Source organism: Triturus cristatus, chromosome 1_1 (assembly GCF_964204655.1).
Source record: "Triturus cristatus chromosome 1_1, aTriCri1.1, whole genome shotgun sequence".
NCBI lineage: Eukaryota > Metazoa > Chordata > Amphibia > Caudata > Salamandridae > Triturus > Triturus cristatus.
Window position 1 is genome coordinate 1,003,533,297 of NC_140579.1, and position 21,222 is coordinate 1,003,554,518.

The 21,222-nt window shown below is 43.0% G+C and overlaps 1 long non-coding RNA gene across 1 annotated transcript in view; it reads right to left on the bottom strand.

The window, feature by feature from the left end:
* Window positions 1-240: 240 nt before the first annotated feature.
* Window positions 241-21,222, bottom strand: part of LOC146871444 (uncharacterized) — a 71,220-nt gene continuing 50,238 nt past the window's right edge. The window contains exons 4-5 of the long non-coding RNA XR_014959555.1: window positions 1,865-1,966; window positions 241-871 (exon numbers count right to left, since the gene is read on the bottom strand). This is a non-coding gene — a long non-coding RNA (uncharacterized LOC146871444). The remainder of the gene's footprint in view (window positions 872-1,864; window positions 1,967-21,222) is intronic.

Genomic DNA, 21,222 nt, shown 5'->3' on the forward strand with positions numbered 1-21,222 from the left:
ACCTAATTTGTCTATTTTCCCCTCATCTTTAGAGGCAAACCATCCTCTGCTACCATTTGATTACGCCAAATTACACCCCTTATTTTCCTCTCGAATTTTGGAGCAGATGGTCTTTTATTGACCTACTAAAAGTGGTTGAGGGGAGCAAAACAACTCAGGAGTATACTTTCAATAAAGAAATGCGTTAAAGGACTACAGACTCCGAACTTTAGTTTTGTCGATTTATTATAAGGCCAAAAACAATTGGATGTAGACACAGCGAAGAATCAAAGTATATAGATACAAAAAGATCAATACAGAGCCAAGTCTACGAATGCAGGTTACTCGGCACAAAAGGCATAAAATGGTAAACTCCAAAATTAGAATGCAACAAAGAATAGATGCAGAGTCTAGCTCCCTTTTCATTAGGAAGAAATAAAATATTTTTCCCTACACTGCTCTAAATGGAGGTCCTACCTAATTCCGTTCCTTCATTTCCCAAAGGTGTCAGCACATGTTGACTTCCTAAGAAGTACTCACGTCAAACAGGTTGATAAGCTTAAGGCTTTGGAGCTCGCTCTAAGATGCTCCTTCTCCTCCGAAAGCTAGCAGATGTCTGGTTTCACTGTCCCTGCGCATCATACAAAAACATGGCATTCAATTGGCAATACGTCATCCTAAACTTTCCATTGCAACTTTGTCTGTGAGGTAAATTTCCAGGAGCCTTTTAATTAAATCTTCTTTGTTCGAATGACCTTGGTTCCCAAATAGGCCAGACACAAAAGGCGTCCTCCCGTCTCGCTTTCCAGCCATCTTCGAAGACATTCCGAGTATCTTCTTCAATATGAAAATAACGAGTTTGCAGTCCTGCACCTGCAGTAGGATGAGAACACTGTTTTTCGAACACAACATGCATTTAATTATTTATTTCTTGAGAGACCAAGGAGATGCGAAACTAAAAACAATATACGATTTTGGGCCTAGACTCGGACAATATAAACTAATCACAGTTACACTATATGAATATAATATCTGCCTGTATCTTATACATTCAGGAATTTCAATACATATACAGTCCTTCTTGAATGTATTCACTACGATTAATGTTTAAATGATTCAACTAAATACATCTTAATGATCATAAAACACTGCAAACGATAAACTACATGTGAGTGCTTCTTAACCATGAATATAGTGCACCCATACAATACAGATTGCTGAAAGCACTCGATCACCATGATGTACAAACTAGACTTAAGATCAAAAGACAACCATATTTGACAAACTTTGCACCGCTCGTGCGGTTAACAGTACAAACCTTGTGTGTTTTTGGGATGAAATGGGTTTGCAGATCTATTTGTTGTGAGTACCATTTTGCCTGGCCTTTTCATAGTCACAAAACATTGCAGCCAGAGATTAAGCAGAGTTCAGCAGCAATTCAAAATTAACCGTGTGGAGATCCTCTGCCAATAGACCCAGCAACTCCAGCCTCTCTGGTCAAAAAACACCCCCTTCTTACTTATTTCAGTTACTTATTCAGCAGACAACATTTTGAACAAGTACTAAAGAAAAGTAGCGGTGCAAAGAAGGCAGATGGGTGGTTGACAAGCACCAACTTTAGTTATAGTTTAAGATCATTGGCCTGTAGTGTGACCATAGACAGCAAAGGCACACTTCTTAATACATAACTTTAGCTAATACGAAACATTGGACGAAATCTGTACATTTAACGATATTTTAAGGTTAGATGCTAATTATCCTGTGTCTTCCAGTACCAGGAGATAAATCTTGAGCACTGTTTTTAGACCTACTTTGACAGTACAGCAGTCTGCTGACCTACTGTTACCAATTCTTTAACATGTACATAGAATGGACTTTGACTCACCCCAGAGGATTAACTTGTTCACTTTATGCAAGTGGATTTTTGGTGTATCATTCTTCTTCCAGGATGTTTTTCAACTGGACTGCAGGAGGGGCTATTTTAAATCTGAGAAAGACACTCAATCATCACGCTGTTTTTCATAATAAATTATTTACCTTTTACATGTATTCAATTCAGAAAGTATTTATTTGTGTACAATACTTTTCCAGAGCACTGGCAAAGTCAGTAGGACTGGCTTTAATGTGATGAACAGCATTTCTGCAAGCAGTGTAGGTAAATAAGATTTGTGTTTGTGTTTACATGTGTTGCGCATTAATTCAAGACCTATTCTGCATGAAGTCATTGTTACATCCAAGTTAGTATAGATTATATCACGCACCCTGGCTCTGCACTTGAAGGGTCTTTCACTGCACTGCTGACAGCATGGTAAGAACAGAAGAAATGAGACTGGAACCAACCCTGGAGGGTTGGTGTTCGGATGTGTTGGTGTTCATGGACAGGATAAAACTACACACCACAGCAGTACCTCTCCTCTGGTTAACAGTGTCTTGGACGGTGTGATCTCCACCTGGCTGTGGTTGCACCTGGCTGTGTTCATGCCACACTAATGCAACCATTGTTCCGTGGGAAGTCAGGGGCATGGTTAGCGATGGTGCAGCAGGTGCAGTGGCACCGAGACACGTGGTTATTAGGATCCCACTTTATCAGTGACTGTTTTGTATTGCAAAACTAGGCGACTGGGGCAAGTTTCATAGCTTGCAGTCGGGGGGACAGGGATCTGTACTGCTGCTTAAACCAGATACAGGTAAAAAATCCCTTTCTGAACTTTTTCAGATATAACGAGGCCCTTTTAAAGGCTCCGAGGCAGACACTGGAGCAGAGACTCAGGCTTGGTGGCGCAAGTTACACATGCAGCGGCCAGGCATCCTGGCACCAGGAAGACATTCTTTGTTTATCATTCACTCACTACTCCGTTTCAATAGGCACCAGGAACTGGAAACAAACTTTAAAGGAAAAGCAATATTCCCGCCCCAGCGAGTTCTGAGGTAAAGAGTTGCAGAGAGCAGATGTTAGACAAAGGGGTAACCGTAAGAACGAATGCACTGACAGGGCAACACGACCCTCCTGCTTGGCACTGCGGTCACACCACACTGGACTACATGGTTGCACCACAACAGACAAGACATCACATTAAACAACATAATGTAACATTAAAAAACAGGAAGCAACGCTGTGCAGTGCGGTACCACAGTGTGCACCATGAACACAGTGCGCACCGTGGCAGCTCAACAGAGGACTACACAACAGCTCAACACAAGATAACATGCAACATGGTGCTGTGCTGTACAACATGACACCAGAGCAGATACAATGCCATCACCCTAGATAACATGATACCACACCACACAAAACTAGACAACACGGCAGCATAGCACCAAGGTCAACACCAGAGATCCACGGGTGTAGTGAATCTTGTGACGACTCTTGCATGGAATCCTAGAGGGAAATATTTGCTGCAGTCTAATTCTGCAACTACGATGTAACTAAATAAATAAATAGTATTGCATGTGTAGTGCGCTGTAGTAAATTGCTGTTCTTAATTGAACTGAGCCTGTGTAATGTTACATCATCTTTCTCTGGCTCAAGCAGTTTGAAACTATGTCTGCACTGCGTGGACCAGGAGGGCACGGAGATGGAGGGGTGGGGTGTGCGTAATTAAGGAGTGGGGGGGGAGAGAAGGGCAGGGACTAAAGAGGAAAGAAAGGGCGGTGTAGGAGGAGAGAATGCCTACAGTGGGTAAGAAAGAGCAAAAGAGGTATTTTTTTTTACCACTTAAGTGGTATTACGTATGCAAAATGAAGACTCTGCTACTGTAGTTAAATGAAGGAAAGACATCTTTCTTCGGGGCAGGAAAACAAAGCTGGAGAAGAGAAGTGCATATAAGCAGCTGTTAACCTGCTGCTCGCAGGGTGTCTCGGCTGCAGATGCCAAGCATTGCAGTGGGGGGCACCACGGCTGCTGCAGCAGCTCAAGGTGTGTGCTGAATGACTTAAGCAGCGAACAGACTCGCAAGAGGCTGTGGAGGCACAGGACAGATTAGTGTGTCCTCCCTGTAAACAATCCCAGTGCCAAGCAGACAAGTGGAAACGAACGTGAAATATTTTATTGTCTGTGTGCAGCGTAGGCTTGGCTCAGAAAGAGCTGCTGTGATCCGGGGCAATGTTTGTTTGCGACATATTCAACTGGGAAATTCCCTTCACTCCCCCTCACCAGGACACATAATTTGCTGTTTCTTGCTGTCTAATTTATTAATCCCTGCAGCATAATTCCGGTGCACAGTGATCACTAAACAAAAAAAGAATTAACAGGTAGTGCCACGTAGTTTCTGTTTCGGTTTACCGGTCTATGTAATTGCATTTATATAGCGCTTACTAACCCTGACGAGGCGTTGAAGCGCTTTTTCGGCGAGTAGCACGCTACTCTGGAACCCAAAAGGATTAGTCATGAATTAGTATAGTGAAATATAAAATGAATTTGTGCGGTGGATATGTTAGTCTGTTTTTGGATTGAGAAGGATAGTGGAGGGATAGAAGAGGGACAGGTTTGCATTTTTATAGCCTTTGCTACCCCTGATGAGGTATTGAGGCGCTTTTTGGCGGGTAACAAGCTACTCCGGAAACAAATCAGGATTAGTGGTGAATTAGTCTAGGGAAATATGAAATTAATTTGAGTGGTGGAAATTTTAGTCTGTTATTTGGATTGTAAAAGGATAGGGGAGGGATGGAAGAAGGAAGGGTTTGCATTTATATAGCGCTTAGGAGTTCGATGGTAAGTACTTGTGCTGGTTCTGTTATTGGTGGCGCACACAGCAGGGGCTATTGGTATTACAAGCTGCAGTGGCCGCCTGACAAGGGCCCCAGCACTTATTTTTTCACAAATTAATAACTCCATCCACTAAGAGACATCTTCAGTACCCTCATCTTTCAGACCTAGACTCTCCAGTGGTCTCACTCACTAACAGTGTGTCCTGAGTGCCCAAACTCATGGACACAGCCTCTTCAGTGTCCTCATTTGCAGGTACACTTCTTCAGTGCCGCATTCACAGACTCTGCCATGTCAATGCTCTCATTCAAAAACAAGGCCCCTTTGGTGCTCTTACACAGACACGGCCTCCTCATTGCCCTCCCTCATGGACACGGTCACCTTGGTACACTGAATCATAAACATGGCCTGCTCAGTACCCTCACTCATCGACAAGGCCATCTCAGTGCCATCACTCCGGGAGATTGTGTCCTCAGTGCACTAAATCACAGACATGGCGTCTTCTGTGCCATTACTCGCAGACATAGCCTCATTGGTGCCTTCACTCACCGACAATGCGTCCTCAGCACCCTCACGGCCTCACCTATAAACACTGCCTCCACAATGCCCTCCCTCACACACACGGCCTTCTCTGAGTCCTCCTCTCTTTGACAGGCATTCAGTGCCCTTATCTTCGTAACATGGCCTCCTCTGTGTCCTAAATCACCGATAATGCGTCCTCACTGCACTCACTTGCAGGCACTGCCTTCTCGCTGCCCCCGGGCCTCTGTAGTGTCATCACTCGTTGAGTCAGCCTTCTCTGAGCACTCCCAGCCGCTTTAGAGCCTCCAACAGCTCCAGCGGGCTCTGTTGACACTCCTGTCTGCCACGTGCCTGTCTTCACAGAAACAGCCTCACACGGTAATAAAGAGTTCAGCCAGTAGCATGGACTGTGGCTTCTCTTTAACAAAGTAACGTAAGCGAAATCTGTGGCCGCACGGGGCCCCCAGGCCGCCGACGGCCGCTGCTGGAGCTTTAAACTCAAATTAATTTTTTTTCTGGGTTTCATTTTGGTGTAACCAACAGTCAAACTTCACAAAGAAAAGTATGTGAACTATGACCCCTAGTACAATGAGGGCTGGGTCACAAAGGTTACACTCAGTATAAATAGCCTGACGATAAAGTTGCAAAAAGTGTGTGTTTAAATGTTGACAGTGGTTTCAGTATGCTGAAATTAAGCTAACTATGCCTACTGAAATGTGTTTCATAGGTTTCCATTAAAAGGACAAATCCCAAGTAACCTTTACTTTTGTCCAAAATGCAAACATTTACATTTCTTTCAGGAGCAGGGACCCTGGAGAGAAGGCGCGCTCTTTCTTTACCTGCCTATCAAGTCACTTACTTCACAGCAGAAGAGAGCCGCCTTCTCCTCTTTAAACCAGCTGCAACTACATAGTTCATTGATGGTGAAATATCGAGTATGTTTAGCGTTTTCAATGTTTCCAAAGGCACACAGGAAGGCGGCTGCAGCGTTAGGCACGCTGATCAGGGTGCTTCAAATTGCAGTATGGCTGGGGGTATGAAAGGCGATGCAGGAACACCAACAACAAACGCATGCTGGAGCCGATGCCTGTTTGAGCCCCAGGGGGACCCTAGACTGCATCCAGATACAGGAGCATTCAAGTTCGGTCCCTGCTTGTGCCCCAAGGGCACTGTAAAGTGCACGCTACAAAGGAATACCGAAAACACAGTCACGCTGGAAATGGAGAGACGGACAGCGTGCGCGTTGCTGCTTGTTCATGAGGCAATACTCCAGGGGAGTAAACTTCTAAAATGAGAAGGCAGTGCCCGGAGGGGGGCGGGGGCCGCCAAGAAGTCACAGACTGCGGGAGGGAGGGAGGGGGAGGGACTGGAAGAAAGTAGTCTGTGGAGTAAAGGGGCCGATAGACATGGAAGGACACAAATGACAACATGGCCGTCATGGGGCGGGACTAAGAAGCCGAAAATCAATCAGAATGCAGCATTTAGGATATAAGCCAATCCAAAAGATGGACGGAGAGTGGGCGGAGCTTAAACGCAGCTTCCCCACTATAGTATATACTGCTTGTCTCAATGAGACAGCGCAAGCGCTGCCTAGTCGAGACCTACAAATTAAGATAAAAACACAAAAAGAAAGAAAGCAGTGGAAAACAGACAAGGCAGGGAGGAGATAGAGAATGCAGCGCACAAGGGCAGATCTACTCAAGTGTGACAGACCACAAGAGAGTGAAAGGAAGGAACGAAAATCAATGTAAAATTACAGAAGGGTAAATGAAGTGAACGGAGCGACCGCAGTGTACAGGAACCACTCAGTTTGAGAAGGTAATGAGAAAGAACGCGACCTGAAGTCTAACCAAGCAGGCTAAAGTGTTACTGAAATCGCTTTTGAAAAACATGTATCTGTTGCAGAGCTCTTTGCAGAATCCATAAATTATTATTTTCAATCATTGGGAGACAGTATAATGGGTTAATAAACCATCTGTAGAGATCTGTGCTGCCTGCAGGTCGCTGGTTCTAATCTCAGGCAGAAAACCTCAGCTAGTGCAGACAACTATGTGTATCCTGCAGACCGCAGACTACAATATCACACGCCATTCAGAATGCTCAATAGGCTACTGCACCTGCTGCAGACATTTGTGAATACACATGTGATGTGTGTAGCGCGCAGTTTCCAGTTCTAGTGAGATAGCTCCCTTTCAGCATGTCTCAAACGTTATGAGCGCTGCATGAGGAGAGCCCTACAATATAAATGAAAAAGGCGTAGAAGGCTGGGAATTTTAAGAGGCACCCCTGGACGTCATCCCTGTTGCCCCAAAGGTCATCTCAGATACAGACCATCTTGACCCACACCCTCCCGAGCCCGGGGCCCTCCGCCCAGTTTGCCGGCAGTGGCGTTTAATCTACCACTGAGCAGGGGCGGTTTGTGCATGAGAGCATAGGGGGCGGAGCCCCATGAGTCTTGGGGTAAGGAGAAAGAGATTAAAAGACTTGTTTGAGGCAGCACTGTCAGGTCTGGAAGAAGCAGTGCAACACAGCTGTGTCCAAACACACGCTGCACATGTGAGCTGGACAACTTCTATATCGACCTAATCCCGCATGCGCAGTGAACGTCTGTAAGGCAGAGGTGAGGGCAATCAGATGCTGCCTAAAGCAGCAGTTTTTCCAGGGCTCAGGTTGAGTACTCCACTCGCCCGGATCCGTTACGTAGTTGAGAACATCTTTCTAGGATCCCGCCTCCTCCTCTGACTGGTTGACCCTTGAAACAGTCAGCCTATGAGAATAGGAGGTGGGATTTTCACATGTCCCTTGCTGAAGGCTTTTGCGCCCTTACTGTTCGTCCTTCGGATCTATATCGTCTCCAGTCGGCCTTTGGAGTACTCTCTCAAAGCTGTTCTTATTGGCACTGCTAGGTAGGTGAGGCCTAACACCGCAAGGCCCCTGGCTGGAAGCTCTTTGGGGCAGCCTTGAGCCTTAAGCTGTGAGTTAAAAAACATTACGGAAATGTATGAAATGGGTCAAGTGAAGGTTTGTTTAAAAATGCGTGGGTCAGAGAGAGATGCAAGCTTCTAAATGTGAATAATGGCAGTACCAAGTCTTTTGAACTGTTAGGTGTTGGAAGAGGAGACTGCAAAATGCTTTTCACTTAAACTTTTCAATAAAGTTGTTAAAGGAAAACATTTGCTTTTTACTAATGAGGAAGTTTAGTGCGCAGTGGTGATGGGCGTTTGACAGGCCTGTCACCTGCTTGCCAATGAAGTGAAATGTATGCTTTTATTATTTATAGCTACCATCGGACACTTCAAGAAAAGCAGGAAAATATTTTGCTTAAACATAGGTGTTGTCTAGAGTATTCAGCCCACATAGAAAAACGATGGAAGATAAACAATGGGGTGCTGGCTGAGGGTCTGCACACAGATACTAAGAACCGCTAATGCCTATCCGGCAGTGATGATAGACAATGGGAATTTCTAAAAAATAAAAACATTTTTGTATACCTCGCACAATGAAGTTCATTGCAGTGTTAAAATTATATAGTGCTTTAAACATTTGACCACCAGGCCTAATTTGTAACAGGTACCTGTATGTCCTTTTCATGTCCTTAAGGCCTGCACCTGTGATGAATTATGCAGCACCCACAAAACAGTGTGTCCCTTGCTGTGAAATATTTTCCCCACTGCAAAGTCATCCATTGTATGGATTACCACAATGATGAGACTTCCTTGCCAGAATGAAAACGCAATATGCAAGTCACAAAAACGTTTGCAGCAGGGGCTCAATCCTGAGTTACCTGATCAGTACAATAATACTTTTTGACCTCTCCATTACGTTTCGGTTGGCACTAGATGAGTTGGCATTATCACAGCGTGTCCACTAGACCAAATAAAATCAGATTCCTTCGCGTATCAGGGGATCTGATTTTAATCAGTTGTATCAGAGGGCACTGCCATGGCTATTTCATAATATCTGTAGAGGAAATTCATGAGATATATATTGCTAAAGGTTTAATGATATAACCTCAACTGCTGTCTTATAGCTGACCAGGTGCAATCTCTCTGGGCCTGTGAGCATTTGAGTATTAGCATTTCTCCCTGAGCCTATACATTTTTGTTTGTCTCTGGTGTATATAGCTTGTGATTTGTACATCCTATTATAGGCAATTCTAATACATATAACTAATTTTCACACCATTAAAAGAGAAAAGAAAGTAGGGAGAAACTCAGGGAAGTCAGGCTAAGATTGGCCCTCCACATTCAAAGTTCACAAACCGCCACTGAGTGAACAGGACGCCGCACAGCCTCGCAGGTGGTCTGTGGCATGAAGGTCGTGATATAAGACAAGACCGCCGTGCGGTGCAGAGAAACTGAAAAGTATTACAGCAACCACAAGCTGAGGACCACGGGTCAGACGGGAGTGGGTTTTCATTCTGGCTCGTGGGTAATAGCGCTTTACAAACTGCGCCAATGTGCATCTGCGTAGTTTGTCAGACTTTACCATACAGAGGCATTACGAATACTGACCTGAGGATGGCGCTTTAGATACAGTACCTGTGCCGGACTTGTTGGCTTCGCTGCTGGTCTGTGAGGGGTGTGACGGCGTTCTGGTACTGTCTGACTTCCAGCATGTGAGGGGAGTGAGAGGATCTTACTGGTGTGAAAGTGCTTCTGGAAGTGCGGGCGGCTAGTTTGTGAGGCGTTTGAGAGTGGTGTCTGTGAAGGGTGTGTGAGAGTGCTTGAGTGAGTGTGAGATGAAGGGTGAGCGAGTGCTGTTGGTAGTGTGAAGTTAGGAAAGCTGTGGCTAGTGGGAGACTACTACTCTATAAGCTGTGTGTAAGTGTTGGCAGTGTAAGACTGCTAGTTTGTGAGGGATCTGGCTGTTGTCCGTATTGTGGAACTGCTAGTGTGGAAGAGTTGTGAGAGGCTGTTGATAGTAGGAGAATAAGAGAGTGTTGGAAGTAATGTGAGACTGCTACTTTATAGGGTGTGCAAGTGTTGTCACTCGTGTGAGACAGTGAGACTGCTACTCCACAGGATGTAAAACCGGCGTCTTGGAATATAACACCTAGCCGACATAATTTCATTATTTGCGCACAGTTTGGGATTTAATAGGCTACCCTGGAGATCGATAACACGAACATTCGTGTCACACACACACACGTTTTCTTACAAATATATTACTATGTATATCTACATATTTGTTTTGTGTGAGTGTATGCATCAATAAATATATAGATATACTGCTCCATATCTTTATACAACTAATATAACATATACATACGCAAGTGTCAGTGTGAATGTGTTAGTCTCTCTTTCTATGTATAATTACATTACAGTCTTTCTTGTAGCACCGCGCCGTCTTTGGGCGACTTTGAGGGCCCCTAGACTCTTAGAAGACTCATAAAATGTAAACATATATGAAATACAGACACACAGGATAGAAAATAGTTGAATGACACAAGCGTTTTACAGAGTGAACGAGATCCGTGCGCTTTCTAACCCAAGGCACAAAGTGCGAACTCACTCACACGCAGTAAAAGCAGACAGTAACAGCGCACTGTGTAACTCGCATTAGCAGCGGGAGCCAGACTCACCCCAGTGATGACGGCGCATCGCGAGGCGCGCAGCAGCAGCAGCAGCAGCAGGGTGCAGACCTGCAGGGGGCTGCTCATGGCTCCCGCGGAGGTTATGCTCCCTTCAGAGCTCAGGGCCAGTGAAGCTTCAGCGCCAGAGCCAGCCTCCTTATGAGCTCTGCCTGCGCCAGAGAGCCGCCGTATCAGTGTAAATCAGTCACACACCTGACCCGACTCTCTTAACACCCCCCTCGCCCCTGTTCAGCGTATTGAATCTGGGTAGAACACACGGGAGCCTGCACCTCCTGTATACGACCCTAATTACAAGGAACGTGTGACGTCCCAAGTCGCCTGCAATAAAGAAATGACTCTTAGACTCAACTGTAATAACGTATTACAGTTCAGTTCTGATCTCACAATGCCTGCTGCCAAAGACTAATTAAAACTGCAGTTTACAAAACAGGAAAATTAATCTTGGCTTTTCCTTCTGGTCTGTTTCTCTAGATGAGCAGTGATACGCCGAAAGGAGATATTTATGGTAACATATTTAGTTTTTACATACTGTAGGTCAGTGAGCTCTAATCCTTTCTATAGTAAGAGCTACTTGTGTTAAAAAAAAAACACCCAGAGCTACTAACACAAATTCGCAGTGTTAAAAAAGAGACCACTGCAGACAAGATTCCACTATTTGCCACTGCATGCAGGATTTGTAGTAGGGAGTAGCTCAGTGCATCAGGCGTGTTCACCAGCGATAATGTCATGGGCCCTACGAAAAAACTTCAGTATTAAGGCAGCATGAATTACCATTTAAATATCAGCCATAGATACATTTTTTCCTAAAAAGATTAGCTAATCATTTAAAAAAAAACACACACACACACACATTTTCCTTTTCAATGCATCATTTTCAATATTGGGAACATACTTAATTTAACCACACAAAACTTGTCATTTACTACATAGAGTTACACAAAGGGCAGATACTCACAGGTAGCTGGAGAGGTACCAGTAGCTCCCAAGCTACTCGGAGAACCCTCCTTTAGGTAATAGTATAGGAAAAATAGAATTTCTTTGCATGTCTCTATACATTCTGAGCTACAGCATGTTTTTAAAACCTGGCACGTATTAAACTGATTCTAATATCTTTTTGCATCAAATAACTAACTGATTAAAAATCCTCAAAAGGTAAAAGACGGACCGCAACGACCGGAAGCTAGAGGGTCAAAGGCCAAAGAAACAGTAGGCGAAAAAAGGTGGAAGCAACTGCAATATGGAAAAACCTAAAAACAAGGATAAAAATAAAAATAAAAATACTGAAAAAGTAACGGAAAAGGCATCTGACAAGAACTCGGAGAGAAACGCTAATAAAGATGAGGTTAAAGAAAAAGACAAGGATAAAATGGAGAGCAATGAGATGATAATTCTAAATGATAACACAATGGCTACTGAAAAACGGGCCAATGACGATGATAACTTGGAATTAATGGCCAAAAAGGCAAGAAGATTACAGACCATCAAGAATTTGAAAGCAGCTGCTAAAACCACTGGCCAACAGATAGATTTCCAACCCCGGATCGCTAACATATTTACCCCTATATCTAAGGACGGGCAAAACAATTCAATAGAAATTTCTAAGATAGATGAGACGGAAAATATAATTTTACCTACAACAATACATGATGAGAAGGACCTCAAGTCTATACTCTCAACTGAACCCTTGAGATTCGAGCAATTGGCACTTGCATCCTCCTCAGACAGAAACTTATTTTTGGAGCCCAAAGTATCTATCGCCGAGTCTGATTCAGATATTTATGAGACAGGAGTATCTATCTCTAGTATGACAAGTGACTCAAGCGAAGATGACCCAAATGAAAGAAGTTCTAGCCATAAGCTAGCAGTAACAACTATGAAGGCATCTGATAATACACTCCCAGCCAAATCAGGGTTGTTCTTTCAAAATTCTATAACAAAGAAAAATATCATACGATGAAACTACTAATCCCAGAAGTAATGTGGAACACTATGTAGAAAAACCAAAGTATACACAGAATGATTTTATATCTCAAAATCCTCGCAAATCTGAATCTAACGAATGCGTTATGGGGGCCTTAGAGGAGATGACCCCAGTACAAAGAGAAGAGTACAATGACAGATATGGAATTACAGATGAGCCATCTATGAGTGAACTATTTAACTCCATTAAACTTTTTCATAAATACGTTAAAATTGATAGTAATAGGACTCAGGCGGCCATACAAAAATTGCAATGTACTGTTTATAAAATTGGTCAAACATGCACCAAAATATCGAATCGTATGGCCTCTGTTGAATCCCGTACAGAAAATCTAGAATCCGATGTCACCAAACTCCAATCCCAGGAAAAAGAGCATGATGGCATTATCAAAGACTTGATGCAAAAGGTAGAGGATTTAGAGAATAGAGGCAGGAGAAACAACCTGCGCTTTCTTGGCATTCCTGAGGGCGCCGAGGGCAAAGACCCAAGTGGGTTTATGGCTGATCTACTAAAAACAACCTTCCCGGAACTTCAAACCTGGGATTTGAATAAAGAGATTCAACGAGCACGAGCACATCGTTTCCCCTTGGCACTCCCGAAACATAAGACTCCACAATATCCGAGAGCAATGTTAGTTTACTTCGGGAATTTTATTTTAAGGGAAAAAATCTACGATATTGCCAGACCCTCAAATAAAAAAAGAATATAAGGGGTTTACCTGCTTCGCTCGCCCGGACTTTGCCCATCCTACAGTAGAGCGAAGATGGCGAATGAGGCAACTTTTCACCCCTTTTGAGCAAATCGGAGCAACCGTGTTTCTGCAAAATCCGGCTCGTCTTAAAGTCATCTATAAAGGAACAACTAAAAACGTCATAAGTGATATTCAGGCCGAATCCTACCTGAAAGAAATTACTGAGACAACTAAGCATAACACCGGAAAATAACATAGCGGCACAGAAGAAAAGAATGGACACTAGCAGTATATTGATAATAAAACTAAATAGAGGTAGAAAGTATTTTACTTTCTATAGCCTGGGTTATGAGAATTATAAAGTGAAGTAACTTAATTTTTTTTTTTTCTCAACCCAAAAGTATACATTGCTTGCCGGGACGTACTGCTCACACCGGCACCTACTCCTGGGTGCTCTATGACCCAGGACGTCTCGCAGGGAGGTGGGGTGGGGGGGTTAGTCAGGGGAGGTTGGTGGTGGGTGGGTTATTATTAAATTGGGCCTAGGCATTACTATCTGCTCTATTTACGGATCTAACCAAGATGACCCGACTATATTTGAGCTACTTGAACTCGAATTAGCAGCAATACAGGGCCACTTATCTTATGCGGCGACTTAAATATTTCATTAGACCCCCAATTTTGCAGCAATATACGCCAACATTATAAAGGCCGTAAGCCCCGAGTTTTTAAAGCTATTTCTAGACTCTGCGACAGCTTTGGTTTAAATGATATTTGGGAGCTTAAAAATTATCCGGATCCTGGTTACACCTATTATTCTTGTCCCCACAACAAATATGTTAGAATCGATTATTTTCTTGCCACAAACGATCTGGTGAACAATGTCTCAATTATTAAGGAACCTAAAATCATCTCTGATCATAATGCTTTAACTCTCACAGTTAAGATTATATCTATTAAGAGGGAACGCTATATCTGGACTTTTGATCGGAAGCTATTAGTTAACATGGAATATATTACTCACATTACTAGCTTGACTCAAGAGTTTTTTGACATGAATAGATATAGCGCCTCTAGGATTGTAGTATGGGATTGATTTAATGCGGCTCTAAGAGGCGAAACAATCAGTTATCAAGCCAGAATACGGAAAGAAACTAGTAAGATTTATCAACAACAAATGGCTGCTCTGGCTAGGGTTGAGGAAGAACATACTGTGCAAATAGCACACGGCGATAATGGGAAATTAGCTATGTATCATCTGTTGGTGTTAAAAACTGAACTCAATTCTGGCTTGACTCAGAAAGCTGCTGAGACGTATAAAACACACCAAAAAGAAATATATGAGAATGGGGAAAAGGTAGGCAAACAACTGGCACTACATACATGCCAACAAATTTCCTATAATGCTATTACAAAGATAAAAATGGCAGCGCAGACGTTTACACAAACACCTGATATAATTAGTGCATTCCAACAATATTATCAGAATCTTTACCAGGATGATAATATAACTAATGGGGCAGACTTAGACTGGTTTTTGAATAATTTTCTCGAACACCCAGAGGTAAATAAGACTTTAGACGACAATATTAGAGAAGATCTTGAGAAAGAAATTACACTCATAGAAGTTCAGTTTGCCCTGTCTTCATTGGCCTCCGGGAAAGCGGCAGGTCCCGATAAAATTCCTCTTGAACTATATAAAATTCTTAGTCATACTATAGGTCCACTTATTTATGATCTTTTTTTAGGGATTCAATGGAGCGGTATTTCACCTGTTTCATGGAGAGAAACTTATATAATTATTTTCCCGAAAAAGGGTAAGCCTCCGGATCAACTATCATCCTATCGTCCAATTTCCCTGATAAATTCTGACTCTAAGTTATACGCCAAAATTATGGCCATTCGGCTCGGTCGGGTCATTGAACAGCTGGTCTCCCCATGGCAACATGGATTTATCCCCGGTAAAGGCACGACTGATCATACTCGGAGAGTTATTTCCCTGTTTGACATAATGTCTGCAACAGGAGGGCAGATGTCGATGATTCTTTTGGACGCTGAGAAGGCCTTTGACCGGGTGTCTTGGAATTTTTTTATGGGCAGTAATGACCAGCTATAATTTTGGCCCCAAATTTGTCAAATCTATAATGGCTATGTATATTGAACCAATAGCAAAATTACAAATAATGGGTTCTGAATCAAATATAATCAGAGTATCAAGAGGCACACGTCAGGGTTGTCCCTGTTCCCCAATATTATTTGCCCTTTATATCAACCCTCTAATTTTGAAACTACTAGAGAATCCCCAAATCATACCTATAGTGGTTAATCAATATAAAACTAAAGTTTGGGCATATGCCGACGACATTGCTCTATTAACATCGAATCCCTCTGAGGCAATGTCTGAAATAGAGACTATAACACACACGTTTGGACTTTACTCTGGATGTTCATTAAATAAAGAAAAAACAATTATGCTATGCACAGATAATATTATTTGTAACGATCGTAGGAAATCTGATACCGCTATATACCTTGGTGTTCGCATAAGCCCCGATGTTCTACAAATCCCCAGACTTAACTATGAGCCCTTATTAAACACTATAAAAAAAGATTTAGACCGGGTTAATAGTCTACATCTATCCATTATTGGTAGAGGACATTTTTTTTAAATGAATATCCTTCCTAGGGTGCTCTATTTATTTAGAGCTATTCCTCTAATTCCTGAGGAGAAGGCCCTTAAAATATTAGACTCTGTTATGTCTAAATTTATGTGGCAACAGGGTAAAATTAGAAGATCCTTGAAGCTTCTCCTGCTTCCTCAGAACAAAGGAGGATTAGCAGTTCTAAATATCTTGTTTTACCTTTGGGCCTCATTTCTCCAACAGATGGCTCCGCTTCTCAAAGTCAATCCCAATCAAGAGATTTTTGAAGCTGAATCTCTCCCCTCTATCTATGAGCTATCCCTAGGTGAAAAAGTTAAAGGTCTCTTTTTGAGACAACTGGAGCGAAGCTATTATAAAAAGATTACATTTAAAGTTATCTCTAGCGCATGGAAAATATGGTTTAAAATAACAAAATATATGCATATTTCAAAAATTAATAGATACTCTCCCTTATGGCACTCTAACTTACTACCTGAACTAGTCTATGATGCTATCTCAAAGAAATGGCAAACTATTGGTATTATTACTATAGGTGACTTTTTGGGTGCGAATCCGGTTTCTAAATTTTCAGATCTGCAAAAGAAATTTCATCTTTCAAATGGACAATATCTTACATTTTTGCAGATTCAATCTATTAAATACAAAGCTCCCAATATTGATTTGGGAAAAATTGAAATTATTGATATTATAGGCAAAAATACGACTAGAATAGGTACAATTTATGGGTTATTGCTGGATAAGCTTCAAGATGACATAGAGCATACGGAAACTGCTTGGGCAGAGAAACTTGACAACCCAAATGTAGATATCGACATGAGTCTCTATCTATCATCATGTCTCCTTATGTCAGCTAGATTAAAAGCCCAGACGTATAAAACTATATATAACTTATATTTTACCCCGGCCAAATTATTTACTTGGGGCAAAAGAGAGAATGATCATTGTCCTAGATGTCATAAAGGCCCCGCTACATTAATACACATGTTTAGTGAGTGTGATCAATTAACTCTCATTAAAAAAATGATCTGTGATTTTTGGGATGAAGTGTTTGTCCATAAGTTACCTGACTCCCCCACGCTATATTTGTTAGGCACTGATAATACACTTAGCCTAAATAGGGATGAAAAGGCCATGCTTTTTATTGGAGCGGCGGTCCTTCGGATCATACTAGCAGCTCGGTGGAAAGACTCAGACCCGCCAAGTTTTCAAGTGTGGTTGGCCCGCTTTCTTGGTGTCTTTAACCAGGAAAGCGCCATCTATTCTACTAGAGGGCTCAAATGCGTGGCAAGGCGATCTGGCAACCAATTATTAACTGGAGAAAGGGGCTCTGCTCACATTGAGAATAAATCATTGTAATATCCTTTTTTTTCTTTTTTTTTTTCTCTTCGATTTATTTTTTTATCATAATGAGATTGTATTATATATGAAAATGCCTGTATTACATTTGATAGTGTTGGCATATTGTATTGTACAATATTTTTGTATTTGGACTTCTGTCTCAGCTGGTTCTGAAATAAAAAATTTAAAAATAAATTAAAAAAATATCTAACTGATTTTTATTGTGTTAATTTTTGGTCTAGAGATTCTAATCTTCTTGTTTAAGTTTACAAACATCTCATCTCTTTCATATGAAAGCACCGCACCAAGGATTTAAATAGTTTGTGGGAAAGGTTGTGGTGAGGCCATGTATTGTAAGGAATGGATGTATGACATTACAACGCATGTCATTACAACGCGTGCAGTTACATCGCATGCGTTACAACGCATGCGATGTTATAACGCTATGCCATTACAACGCAAGTCTTTACATCGACTTGCACTAGATGGCGTGCTAACATTAGAAAAGTGTAAATTACTATTCCAACTCCAGTCCACGTAACAGTAGGGAAGGTGTTGGGATAGTAAACTACACTATTTGTAATGTTAGCACGCCATCTAGCGCAAGTCGATGTAAAGACTTGCGTTGTAATGGCATTGCGTTGTAACATCGCATGCGTTGTAACGCATGCGATGTAAAAGCTGCGCGTGGTAAAAACCGCGTTGTAATGGCTGTTCCCCATAAGGAATACATTATACCAGCTGTCCATTTTAAGGATAGTTAAAGTCATTTCAATTTTCCATGACCTCATAAAGGAAGTCGACCTTTGGCACCGTTCTCCAATATGGTCACATAACTCCTCTGTGACTTGCAATGTCTTTATAATGAAGAGCAGGGGAAGGTTATTCCCTACATATTATTTCTGACATTACGTACACTACTCCCCCAGCTCAAAGTATTTCATCTGGGTCTACCACTACATCCCCTTCCTCCCCTCATTCTGTTTCAACCCCCTAAACTCAGAGTATTATATCTGGGTATTTAATACCCCCCACCTCGCCCTCCCCGCCTCTTGGTACGTCACTCACCCAGTCCAGACTGCCGCTTCTGGTTATATCACTCTCCCCAGCTTCGCTGCAAGTATTGCATCAGGGTTTATCACTTCCTGTCATTCTACATCAGTTCCCCAGGCTCAGAAGATCGTCTTTGGGTCTGTCATTCCCCTGATTCTACATCAAAGCTCCAAATTCAGAATATTGCATCTGGGTCTATCTCCACCCCATTCTATATCACTTCCCCAAGCTCAGAGTATTACATCTAGGTATGTCAGTCATCTGTCTTTCTCCAGATCACTCCCCCACTTCAGACTATTGCTTCTGGGTCTATCATCCCCTGACTCTACAATATTCCCCCAGCTCAGAGTATTACATTTAGGTGTATCACTCTACCTGGCTCTCCCAGTTCAGACTAGTGCTTCCGGGTATGTCACTTCACACTTCATTCTTTGTACTGCTCCCCCCCCCACCAACTTCCAAGAATTGCATCAGGGTATTTCACTGCCCCTAAGTCAGAGTATTGCACCAGAGTATATAACTTCCTTTCAATTACTTCCCTAGCTCTTGGAAGGAGGATTTGTGTGCATCATTCTTCTGGCTCTCTGTATTACCCCCTCCATGTCCCCCCTGCTTCAGTGTGTATGACCCAGTCCTAGGGTTTGTTTCTACGACCTCCTCCGGGGTTCTCGCTACATCACTCCCAATGGCTGTGTGTATATTATTCCACTGGATATACACATGCTTGTATCAGTCATTCTTGGCTCCCTCTGTATCATTTCTCTTATCTGTCTTTATATCCCCCCACCTTCCCCGGTTTTCAGTATATCACTTCGTGTCTTGTATCTAACAAGATCTTCTTGTACTATTTCCTCTGACTCCTACTGTATCATTCCACTGTCGTCTTCGTGTATATCACTTCCTTGTTTGTGAATCACTCCTCTAGCGAAGCCTATTTCATTTTCATCCCATGCTCTTTGCATACTACTGCACTTTGTTTTGTTTATATCATTTACTCAGACTCCTTTACATCAAGCCAGACCCTACTGTTTGTATTGCACTGTCCTTGAGGTGGAGGGAGGGGTAGAGGGGGTGTTTGTAAGTGTCTCTAAATATGCTATGACTGTGAGTATACTTAGGTGTTTCAGTGTGCATCTCTCCCTAGTGAATAACCCACAGAGTCTGCCTTAGCCACCTCATGATAGTTATATCACTCCTAATAGATATGGTGTATTACTGCCAGTGCCTTTGTATCACTCTTCTAGCTCTGTTTATAAACCTACATTCCACGATGTGTATATCAAGCACCATAGATTTGTCTGTATACACCCGATGGCGACCACACTCCAAGACTCTGGCCTATGTATTACTGTTTCTGCATGTGACTGGTATATCACTCAACCTGGCTCTGAGTGAATTTACTCCCCAGAGCTCTAGTTAGTGAGTCTCTCTTCCAGGTGGGTTACATAACCCTATCTTACTCTGAACATAGTGCTTCTCTTGGCTCTGGCAGGTGTATCTCTGTTCCTGGGTGGTATATCACTTACCTTGGCACTGAGGATATCACTCCACATTACTCTGGTTAGTAAATCACTCTTCCAGGAGTGTTGCATAGTTCACCCTTTCACTGAATATATCACTCCTCCAAACTGGTTGGCATATCACTCTCTCTGGCTCTGGATGGTCTATCATTCTCTCTTGATGGTCTATCACTCTACAATATTAAGACTGGCCTGGGCAGTGTAATGATGTAAGGGGCACTAGGACCCTGCCGAGGGAGAACGAGGGCGGGGGAAAGGGAGGAGCCGGGGACCAGGAACGGCAGTTAGCCGACACCTGGGGTACTGTGAGGGTCGTGAATAAAGGAGCTCCATACCACCCAGCGTGTCCGTGTTTTCCTTGTCCCTACCGGACACTACATCTGGCGACGAACGGTGGGATACGCAGATACACAACACGCGAAAGAAGGCTAACCTGGTGTGGCCCCTGGGAAAGGGAAGCACCTAATTGCGTGGTGGAGCCGGAAACAGCGCGATCGTCCTCGCGTGCTGGGAGCCCACCCCAGCCATCCGGGAGTGTGTCGGACTGCCCGGAGCTCGCCCCGCCACACCGCGGGCCTGCTGCCTGCCTACTCGCCGGGAGTCCACCCCGGCAGTAACTTCATTAAACAAAAAAAAAACGGAGCCGGAGAAAGAGCTGCCTCACCTGGTGCCTGGCCAGAGAAAGTGCCGATCGAAACTGACAAGCGGTGAGGGAGAGAGAGCGTGAATAAATAATATAATTCCCCGGTGAAGAAAAGGCCAAATCTCGTTGCACAAGTGACTCTCGCGGCGGCCATTTTGAAGTCAGGCAGTATTATCCAATCCCCTGTCAGGGATATTCGGAGGCCATTTTGAAGTCAGGCAGAGAACCTGAAACAGCAAACAAGCACTGGCGAGTGCAACGAACACAGCAAACAAGCACTGGCGAGTGCAACAAACATAGCAAGCAAGCACTGGCGAGTGCAACAAACATAGCAAACAAGCACTGGCGAGTGCAACGAACACAGCAAACAAGCACTGGCGAGTGCAATGAACATTATAAACAAGCACAACAAACATTATAAACAAGCAATGGCGAGTACAACGAACATTGCAAACAAGCACTGGCAAGTGCAACAAACATAGCAAACAAGCACTGGCGAGTGCAACTAACACAGCAAACAAGCACTGGCGA